Below are 12,138 nucleotides of genomic sequence, written 5' to 3'. Positions count from 1 at the left end.
ACTGTCAGGACTGTATTTTGCTAAGGATAGCGAAAGCGGGTAATCCGCAATTAATAAGAGGGATTAAAGAAAACGGGGAAAGAAAAGGGGTAGAACTCAAGGAACTTGCCGAAAAGGCCAAATCGATTGATACCATAAAATAGAAGCCAAGTATTCAATTACATGGTCTTAGAAATAGAATAATTATCTCAACAACTAAATCAGAGTTCGATGGTGAGACTTTGAAATTCTCACTTAACAAAAGTACAGCAAAATCAGTCCTTACTAAACGACTTCATGTATGAAGACACGAATCGTCGAAAGATCCACTTGATTAATTAATAACATCGACTCCGATCAATACTCCTTCCTCTTGACGTTCAACCTGCACATTTAGAAATACATGCAGGGCTGAGTACAGGAGTACTCAGTCGACACGTGCCGAAAAAATAAAACATACATTATATAGTTGTCATCCATCAACAGTAACACACAGGGATTTTCTTAAAAAGGCCCGGGCTTACTAAATTCTTTTGTGATCTTAAAAGTCCGACTGATCAGTCTAAGTTCTCCATAACTCTTGCCATATCTGAGAATCGTGTACCGTGAATGTGGCCACCTTCACGGACACCATAGCCGGCCAACCCTCTTGGATGGCTCACGACCCTTGTGCACAATATTCTGAATAGGATTTGCGGTCCTATTGGGAACCGAATTCGTTACATAGCTTTGGCGTCGCCAAAACCCTCGGCATATAGCCCCAACAGATAGGCCTCAAAAACAAACATTTTATGGCATGACAACAATTTTTTTTAATTAACTTCATATATCCTATATGAAGGAGGAAATTAGAAATAAACTCCTATAGCAAGGAGGAAATTACAACTGATATCAACAGGACTCGAACTCGGCACCTCATACAATAATGTCTAAGGTCCCTGCCGCTAGGACAAATGCTCTGGACTTATGGCATGACAACAACTTGAAAAATAATCACAGCTTCATTTTGAGAAAAGATGATACTTCATAATTTCGTCAAGTATTTGATTTATATCCACACTAATGTGCTGGATATTAAAAGAAAGCCCACCTGATACGCTTATCTCCAAATAACAACTCTCGTCTGACCTCACCTGCCCTTGAATAATTTATCCTTTGAAAATAAATAGTGTAGCACGCTAATTAGTATTTGAACTATTTTTCCTGAGAAAAAAATGCATGCATCCTAAACGATAGCATCTATATCTTAGTCTCGGCCTATAGGATTTTTCTTAATCCTACCTCGGGCTTCATTGCTGTGCAGAGTTTAAGTATTCTCTTTATTAATTCCGAAAAATTCTATTTTCTCTAACACAATTATTTGTGCTCTTATTTAATAAAATATGGATTCTTGGAATATCCCATCTATTTCCTTTCTTTGAATTCTTCTTAAGGCCGCCCATGGCGTCGCAGGGCGACGCCGGTCGGCCCTCGCTTCTCCAACTTCAATATTTTTCATCTTTAGAAATTTAACATTTTATCTGAGAATTAATTAATTAAGCTCCAAGCTCAATTCCTTAAATTAATTCTAACTTCATATAATTAAATCTCGCCCCAAAACATTAAATTAGTAGTATAGTCCTTGTACTCCATGAGTCGGCCCATTCTATGATGAATTTCCTTGGCCCAAAAACTAAAATGAATTCAATATTTTAGTGGTCCAATTCAAATTAATTAGAAAGGCATAAAGCCTATACTCCTCAGCACCAAACCCATCGGTTTCTCTCTACTGCCAATCCACAATTTCATTTTCTTTATTCTTTCTTCTAAATCCCTAATTGAAACATACAACAACATTTCCCCTTCCTTCTTCCTCATTTCGTCGCCAACTCCGGCGAGAATCAGTCACCGCCGTTCATGCCCTCCTCCGGCGTCTCTCTCCCTTCTCTATTCATCTCATCTTCCCCTAATTGAAGAACCCTACTGTTACAGTAGAAGGCAACATCTCCATTTTCTCCGTTGAGCCTTCCGCCGAGCTCTCCCTCCAGCAAGCAGCGCTGCTGCTTGTGTTATATACGGCTCCCTCCGACGAGTTCTCCGTCGCTGGCCACGCCGCTCGCTGCATGTGTCGCCGTTTCCGTCTCCCGCCGCTCGACGAGGCAGCAACGCTCCCGCCAGCGCTGCTGTTGTCGATTTAGCCCCGCGGCATTGCTCAGCTTTCCCCGTCATCGCCGGGCACCGCTTTACTCACTAAGCTAAGCCTTCTACTCTCTCTTCTTGGTGTGCTCTTTTCTTAATCGGAGCATGTAGTGTAGAATAGGCTCAATGGCGAAATTCCAAGAAACAACCTCATGGCGAATTTTATCCGCCATTTGTACCCCGAAAAAAAAAGTTTCCAGAGAGGGGAAAGACGCGACAAGCTCTCGCGTGTTTTAACTAAACACGCTTGAAGCTCTCGCGTGTTTTAACTAAACACGCATCAGGCTCTCGCGTGTATATGTAACACGCGACACGCTCTCGCGTCTTTAAGCAAACACGCGACACGCTCTCGCGTGTCTCCCTTGAATAACAAAATCGGTCCAGAAAGCAGAAACCTCACAGAACAGCGAGAAGCACAGCGAAAAATCGGCGCCCATTCTTCCTAACCAGCGAAATTCGAAGCCTAATCCGATATTTAGCTCTCCCATTCCAATTTGAATAAGATGTTACTTTGTTGAATTTGGTGTTAATTTGTTGAATGTGATTGATATTTTGTTGAATTATTGAATTTGGTTTTGGATATTTGAATTTGGTTGAATTATTGTTGAATTATTGAACATGGTTGAATATGGTGTTAATTTGTTGAATTTGGTGTTGATTTGTTGAATGTGGTTGATATTTTGGTTTTGAATTATTGAATTTGGTGTTGAATTATTGAACATGGTTGAATTTGATGTTATTTTGTTGAATTTATTGTAAATTAATTGGGAATTTGGTTGAATTATTGAATTTGGTTGATTTTTTGTTGAATTATTAAGTTATATTTTTTTTTATAGAATTTGGTTTATAATTAAATATGTTAAATTTTGATTATATTAGGATGTCACGATATGGACCAGAAGATCCTTCTGTTTTGCATTATCAGCACAGTCATATATCGCGCAAGGCGTGGGCAGGCGAGGAAACAACCTCTTTCAATATTCGGCGCTTTTAGGGACATTTCTGGGAAATCGATAATCATCACATACGCGTGATTGATTATGTCTGCAGATTTAGTTTAGGTGGAGTTCTTTTCTGTGGTAAGGCTCTGGATGTAGATCATGCTTTGATCACAGCTTTGGTTGAGCGTTGGAGGCTAGAGACACATACATTCCATCTTCCCGTAGGGGAAACTACTATTACATTACATGACCTTCAAGTATTATGGGCTCTACGTGTAGATGAAGTGCCCTTCACAGGAAATGGGTATTGTGAATCTGAGTGGAGGGGTTTATGTGAAGAGCTCTTGGGCTTCTATCCCCTTCAAAGCGAGATGAAGCAAAACGGTATCTTGGCATCCGCGCTAATACATAGGATGATGATTGAACCATTAGAAGACGGTCTGGAAGACGAAGCCTACATTCAACGGGCACGTATGATTGTGCTTGTGCTATTGGGAGGGTTGATCTTACCCGACGGCTCAGGGTGTAAGATACCTCTCATGTGGTTGACCCAACTTCGAGATGTAGAGGCTGCCTCTATGATTAGTTGGGCGAGTTCCTAGGAGTAGTGCCTACATAGAGCGCCCCACGAGGAGAGAGCATATTGACCCTCCTAGGAGTAGTGTCCAACTTGATTGGCCTAGTAGCAGTTCACATACATCCCGTCCCGATAAGGAACGCTCCAGACCAAGTTTGTCTCAGACATATGTTCCCACGTAGAAGGTTTAGCCTGACAACAGAGGAAAAGGCCCGAGTAAATATACACCTTCGTCCTTTAAGTAGAATATTATCATTAGATGTATTGTCTATTTATTACAGGTGGATTGATTTGAGATGTACTGTTTACTTATTATATGTTGATTGATCTGAGATGTACTGTTTGTTTATTACAGGTGGATTGATCAATAAATAAAGTAAACTCTGTCAAAATTTTTTTAAACAATATTACTTAAGAATGTCATTTTAGTCTTAAACATGGTTCAAACACATAATAAAATTCAAGCCTCAATCACGATTCTCAAACATAATATGACTACACAACACGTCCTACAGTGCACTTTCTTCTATTGTGGCCGGTCTCTCCACAAAGGCGGCATCGAGGAGGAGCTCTTGGCGCATCTTCTTCGCGCTCATCCATTTGGTTGTGTATCCTGCTTCTGTTGTACCGCCCACGTGAACGAGGAAGTAGCCGTGCTGGTGAACATTCCAGTGTCCATTCAGGTTCATACCAATAATCTTGGTGTCTCAGTGGACGGAACGCAGTTGCATAAAATTGCAACTGTTAGACATGATAATAACGTAAGAATAAAAAGTATCTAAACAACATACCTGCGTACTGGTGAATCCAAACATCTGTATGGTATCGTGAATCAACATGACTAAAGATGTCATCACTGCGTTCTCTTAGCACCGCAACAGCGTGAGAGCAAGGCATTCTCCAGGTCTGCCACTTTCCACATGAGCATCTCTTTTCACGGTAATCTACAACATGTATATTATGGCCTCTACCCGGACCTCTGTGATAGGTTAGCACATCATAAGTTCCACGTGCTATGCTTGTAGTCCTAACATGATGACGTCTCCCTCGACGGTCATTCTTCTGAAATAACTCCCAAGCCCACGGTGTCAAAGGCGTCTGACATTGTTCGGCTAGAGTCGTTCGGTTAACAAACCAGTTGATAGTCCGCCAGAATGTAATATCAATGATAGCTCTAATTGGGAGTTCCCTGGCAGATAACAACACATTGTTATAACACTCGGCCATGTTAGTAGATGTCTCACCCCATCGACGAAATTTGTCGTGTGCCACAGTCCACTGCGATCTATCTATGGTGGTTTCGAGGTACCTCAGAGCTTCTGGACTCACCTTTTCTAATTCATGCCTTGCAGTCCAATGTCTCCGCTCCTCAATTACTTCACCCATTATCCATACCCATTTCTTCACTCCGGGGCCTTTGTGTCTTTGTAACACATTCGATCTAACGTGAATTAAACAGTATCGATGATAACCAACTGGTACCTCTTTCCACACATCAGACTTCATGGCATTTATAATGCCTTGATGTCTGTCACTTATTATGCACACTTCCTGGTCATGCTTTATAATATGCACTCTCACAAGATTCAAAATCAACTCCAACTCTCGTTTGTTTCTTCATCAACAATAGCAAAAGCAACATGCAAACAGTTCTTATTTGCATCGTAACCTACTGCAGCAAGTAATTTACCTTTCAGTCTTCCACGCAGGTGAGTCCCATCAACTGATAAGACCGGCTTTGCTACTTGGAACGCCTCTATTGCTGGCCCAAATGCCCAAAATACGAAGCGGAACACCTTTGTATTACCTTGACTCAATACAGGGTCATGCAACCACTCAACGATTGTCCCCGGATTTTGAGTTTGCAACTCAGTCAGGTAGCTGGGGAGTTGTCTGAATGATCCCTCCCACCCACCATATACAAGCTCAAATTTGACTTGAAATTTATCTTTGATATATGTAAGTACTGCAGAAGACTTGAATTCAGCATCGTTTTCAATTTGACTTCGAATACAGAGAGCAATCATGGATGATGTAAGATTAACATGTTCACTTGGATCGTGATCTCCCATACAGCAATGACGATCAACCCATGAGTTGATAGACCAGCTACCATCACGTTTCTTAAACGTTGCTTTAACCTCCCAATTACACGGGTAGCGTTGCCCAAGGTCCCTGCCTTTTCTTTTCGGACCAAATGGGTCCCTACAAATTGCATGCCATCTTCTTGATTTACTATCCATAACCTCATACATCCGACCTGTTTCCACATGCCACAATGTGACAACAATTTTCAACTGCAATTTGCTATCAAATTTTGTTCCAACATCTATATGTCTCGGATTATCCTCATCCCAATACCACATATCTTCTTCAACCAATCCATGGTCTTCTGAAAAGTAACCTCGGTTGCCTTCACATGGTAATGATCGAAAAAATGGTAACCCTTCATGCACATAGTCGGGAACAGATTGCTCTCCATGAACAGATGGTTGTACATAATTCTCAACCATCATATCAAGTGTCTCGTCGTCTGTAGAATCTTCACATAATTCTGCACTATAATCAAGATCACTTGGTTGAGAACCATCGGAACCATCACAGTCAGAACCATCTGCACCATCAACATTATCTGCACCATCACAATTATCAGAACCATCTGCACCATCACAATTATCAGAACCATCTGAACCATCACAATTATCAGAACCATCTGAACCATCATAACCATCAAATGTCACATTTGGTACATCTACTGGTTCAGCAACATCCCTCCCAGATGTGTTGAATTCAAAGCTATGATATTCATCATCCCTCCTAGATGTCCCGACATCAAAACTAGGATAAGCATCTCTCCTAGACGTTCCAACATCATGATGAGTGATAGGAGGTTCAAATTGCAACGCAGTGGTAACAGGAGTATATTCAATAAAAAGTTCAATTTGACGTGGATTTTCAGCAAACATATACTCCAACAAATTATCATCCACTGGTGTAGCTATATAATTCACCACTCCACTAAAAACCACAAGATGCCTCCATGTTAAATCAATCGTATGTGCATCCAACTCAATTCCAATTTTTTCACATATCATTGAAACAAGCTGATAATAAGATATCGTTTCATTCAATATAATAAATGATTTTGCACGAGGGGGATCATAAGCAACACCCAAACCTGGGAGCTGAATAATTTTTCCATCCCATTATAAACTCACAAACACCATTAAACCTGCAAAATAAGTACGACATAACATCATATACTATAAATTCAACATACTTAAATAAATATTGAACAAAATTAAAACCGAAAATTCAATACCAAGTTCAATGCCATAAACCCTAAATCTATACCTAACTAACATATAGCAATGATAATTGAAATTAATAGTCAAAAGTTACCTAACACCACGCATCAAAATATCGGATTCACTTCGATTTTCGCCGGCTAGAGACGTTGGCCGTCGCTGAGAGTGAGAGAATGAGCAAGGTGGAAGTGAGGTCGAAAGTGAGGTTTCTGCCTTCTGGACCGATTTTGTTATTCAAGGGAGACACGCGAGAGCGTGTCGCGTGTTAGCTTAAAGACGCGAGAGCGTGTCGCGTGTTTGCTTAAAGACGCGAGAGCGTGTCGCGTGTTACATATACACGCGAGAGCTTCAAGCGTGTTTAGTTAAAACACGCGAGAGCTTGTCGCGTCTTTCCCCTCTCTGGAAACTTTTTTTTCGGGGTACAAATGGGGGTAAAATTCGCCATGAGGTTGTTTCTTGGAATTTCGCCTAGGCTCAATTGTGGTATTATTTCACTGGAATTGGTCTTTGGCTATGGTATTAAAGTTCTGACTTTTCCTTTGGGAGCATTTAGCTCACTGTAGTGAGTCCTTACTCTTATACATGATTTATGTGGAAGGATTTTGATGGTTTGCTACTGTTCCATAATTGGTGTGAGGATCCTATTGGAAGTTCTAAGTTCTTGAGCTATCTATTTGTGCTATATGATGCAAAGAGGGTGTTGAGGGGATTACCTCTCAGTTGGAAATTCTTTGCTGTTTTCTTGTTGCCAACTCCTCTCCTCGCTCCTCCCCTTTGCTGCTCTCTCCCTATGATATAATGTGAAACTTGGGTGTCCAAAAAGTGGGGAGGGGAACGAAGGGTGTGGTCTCTTATATAGCTTAACTATTTGGCATTTTGTGCCTGAAATTTTGGAGATTGTGCTTCTATTTTGTGGCTGCAGTGTTGGCTCTCTTTTGAGCTTTGTGATATAGTTGTTCACTCCAAAATGGTGTAAGCTCTGGGGACTGCTCCCTTGGCAAATTTTCTACTTCCTTGGCTCTTGTGGAGGAACAAAACAGTTTCTCTATTTGTGCTTGTGCTGCGGTCATGAAACTTTGTCTAGAATGGTTCTATTTCCATTTTGTAAGATACTTGGCAGCTCCACATCGTCCTTATGGAGCAGCCTCTGTGTAGCTTTCTCCAAGATCCTTGTCCTCTTTTATCTTACATCATTATTCCATGATTTATTGCACTTTGACCTCATTCCATTTTGGTATCACTTTGATACCAAAATTTGGAGGTTTTTGGCTGTCCAAGAAGAGGCATTGGCTGGCAAATTTAGAGTTTTGTGGGGAGCCAAATCCGAGAAAGAGAGAAGAGAGGGGAGTAGTATCTTTGCTCATGTCATCCTCATTATCTACTTCCCCAAAGTAGCTAAAAGCCATGCCTAATCCTTGTACCTTGTAGTAGTGTTGGTAGCTAAAAGCATGTACTATATTATCCTTATTTCCTTGCAATAATACTTCTTGATTTTCCACAAAGTGTAACCACATTTCTCTAATAAAAGTATATCATTTACTTTTATCCTTGAAATAATTTCTTTGCACTTTGTTTCTCCCAACAACAATACTTAATTTAATCCAAAGTCGGAAATTACAACGGAAATTCTACGCCCACACGCCTTCTAAATGAAAATTAATTAAGCTAATAAATCCGATTTATCTCGAAAGAAAAGAACGAAATTCTGGGGCGTCACATTCCACCTTCCTTAAAAGAAATTTCGTCCCGAAATTTGTGCTGCTTTACTCGAACAACTCGGGGTAACGCTCCTTCATCTTATCTTCCCACTCCCACGTGGCCCCTTCCTGCCCGTGGTGTTCCCATAATACTTTCACCGAAGTGATAGATTTATTCCTTAACTACTGTACCTTCCGGTCCAGAATTGCTTTTGGCTTTTCCTCACAGCCCAGATCTGGGTTTATTATCATCTCTTCCTGATGAATCACGCGCCTCGGATCAAACACATATTTCCTAAGCTGGGACACATGGAATACGTTGTGAACGTTTCCAAAGCTTGGCGGTAGTGCCAATCGATAAGCTACTGGTCCAACTGCTTCCAGAATCTCGTACGGTCCTATGTATCGGGGTCGGAGTTTTCACTTGACTCCAAATCTGGTTATCCCTTTTGAGGGATATACTTTCAAGAAAACCTTATCTCCCACATTAAATTGCAAATCAGTCCGTCGAACATCTACATAGAACTTCTGTCTGTCCTGAGCCTCTTTGATCCTTTCTCGGATTTTTCTGACAATTTCTATCATCTCCTCGACTGCATCCGGGCCCAAAATTTTCCTCTCACCGACCTTGTCCCAATAAAGGGGTAACCTACACTTTCTCCCTACAGCGCTTCGTACAGAGCCATATCAATTGTTGCGTGGTAGCTGTTGTTATAAGCAAACTCTATCAGTGGCAGTACTTGTTCCCAATTGCTCCCTCTATCGAGCACTACTGTCCTTAGCATATCCTCGAGTGTTTGAATTGTTCTCTCCGACTGTCCATCGATCTGTGGGTGGAATGTCGTGCTAAAATTCAGCTGCGTCCCTAACTATTTCTGTAGGCTCTCCCAAAATCTTGACGTGAATTTAGCATCTATATCCGACGTGATCGTCGTTGGTATGCCATGCAGGTGAATGATTTCCCTTACGTACAACTGGGCTAGCTTCTCTGACCCGTACGTAATAGGTATTGGTACAAAATGGGCGCTCTTAGTGAGACGATCAACTATCACCCAAATTGCAGTATTTCCTCTTTGAGATTTTGGTAGTCCCGTGACAAAATTCGTGGCTATGTGCTTCCATTTCCACTCGGGAATCTCTAACGGCTGCAACTTCCCATAAGGTCGTTGGTGCAGTGCCTTCACTTGTTGACAGGCAAGACACCTCTCAACGTAAGATGATATATCTCTCTTCATGCCGTCCTACCAGAACTTCATTTTTAAGTCTTGATACATCTTTGTACTCCCTGGGTGGGCGGTGTATGGGGTATCGTGTGCTTCGCTCTTTATCTCATTTCTGAGCTCCTCCTGGTTAGGCACACACAATCTCCCTTCAAACATGAGTGCATTGTCTGTCTCCTCCTGATAATTCTCTCGTTTGCCCGTTCTCAATTTTAGGCCTCGACGATCCTGCCTCTCAAATCGGGGACAACTACTAGAGTAGAAATTATGCCTTCTACCGTCTCGGGTGCTCGCATCATCTCTAAACTCATTCCGTCGAATTCTCTAAGCAGTTCCTCCTCCTGGGTGAACAGGACTGCTAATTGGTGCTGATTCTTACGGCTCAACGCGTCTGCCACAACGTTAGCCTTGCCCGGGTGGTAGTTTATGCCGCAATCTTAATCTTTTACCAATTCAAGCCATCTCCTTTGTCGCATGTTCAAGTCCTTCTGCTCGAAGAAATATTTGAGACTCTTGTGGTCCGTGAAAATTTCACACCTAACTCCATATAGGTGGTGTCTCCAAATTTTCAACGCGTGGACCACTGCCGCTAGTTCTAGGTCGTGTGCTGGATAGTTGAGCTCGTGTGGTCTGAGTTGTCGTGACGCATAAGCGATCACCTTCCCATTCTGCATCAACACACATCCAAGCCCACTCTGGGAGGCATCCGTATAGACAACGTAGTACGGGTGCGCTGGTCAATTTCTCCTTTAACAACTGAAAACTTACTTCGCACTCGGGAGACCATGAGACCTTGGTTCCCTTCTTGAGTTGCTGAGTCATTGACCTTGCAATCTTCGAGAATCTCTCAATGAATCTCCTATAGTAACCAGCTAGTCCTAGGAAACTTCGAATTTCGTTGGGCGTAGTTGGCACTTTCCAATTTCGTACTGCCTATACTTTTGCATGATCCACTCGGATTCCTTCTGCTGTCACAATATGTCCAAGAAAATTCACCTCCTTGAGCCAAAATTCGCACTTGCTGATTTAGTGACGGAACAGAACCACAACAATATATTTGTCGCTAAAATATCAGTGGCGGATTACCCACGGAAAATAGTCCGCTAGAGAAATTCCGCCAGTAAAAATTTAAAATAGTGGCAGATTTTGGGGCTCCATTATTTGTGGCGAAACCAAGTTCCGCCATTGAAACTTTCGATCCAGTAACGATATGATAATTTCACACCAAATTTTTTTATATAGTATACGATACAATATTTTCAATACGGTATATTGTATCGTCCTGGCCCCAGGATTGCCAAGAATCTTGTCAATCCTATTACAATAATCCCATTACAATATTTATCGGCATAATTAACTTAATAGACTTGAATCGGCTAAGGCCCATAAGTAACTTTTAGATTTGTATCTCTGATTTTCACTTTTATTCTTAATAGTACATATTTTATGTGAACTCATTTAACACACGCCCTTTTTTAACCCTTGTCGATCCAATATCGCATTGCATTAGTTGTTATTCTCGTTTGTTCTGGTTTTAAAATATGCCCGATCTCGATAATCATAAAGAAGAAGTTTAATAGTTTTGCTAAAGGCAGTATAAAAACCTATGAGTTTTCTTTACACAAGTTCAATTAGAATTTGCAAAATCCTATACTATTACAATCTGAATACCGAGAACAAAAAAAAGAGGAGACGCGCCCTCCGGACCTTGCTCAATGGTCACGCCTTGTACCCCGATACCTACACGAAAGGATAGAAAGCGTTTTAAATTAAGACGAGACATTTGACGAAATCACATCACATCAAGCACGATTCCCAAATGACGGCTCACGGTTTCCAAATGACGACCATACTTTTAGCCGTCATTCTATGTGACAAGATGTAAGATTCTTACAAAATACAGTAATATGAAAGATTGATTAGCCAGCTTGCCTCTTATGGCAAAAAGTCCATAACCTTTGGATAATACACCTCCACATTTGAATCAAGTGTTTAACCATGGATTTCATTGCTCCTAATTTTCCTCTATAGATATTACCCTCACTCCATTAGAAATTCCTTTGCTTCACCACACAAAACATTTACCATCAAAGTTCTCCTTCAAGTGAGGATATAGAGTCTTTCAAGCAAGGAAATAAAGTCTCATCGCCACTTCTTTTCCTTCCTTAAGGTGTTCTTTTTCTCCCTAATAATTCTTATGTTTCGTGGCCATTTTCATACCATATTCAAAGCATGAAC

Source organism: Salvia splendens, chromosome 14 (genome assembly GCF_004379255.2).
Source record: "Salvia splendens isolate huo1 chromosome 14, SspV2, whole genome shotgun sequence".
Taxonomy (NCBI): Eukaryota; Viridiplantae; Streptophyta; class Magnoliopsida; order Lamiales; family Lamiaceae; genus Salvia; species Salvia splendens.
Note: the sequence above shows the minus strand (reverse complement) of the source record.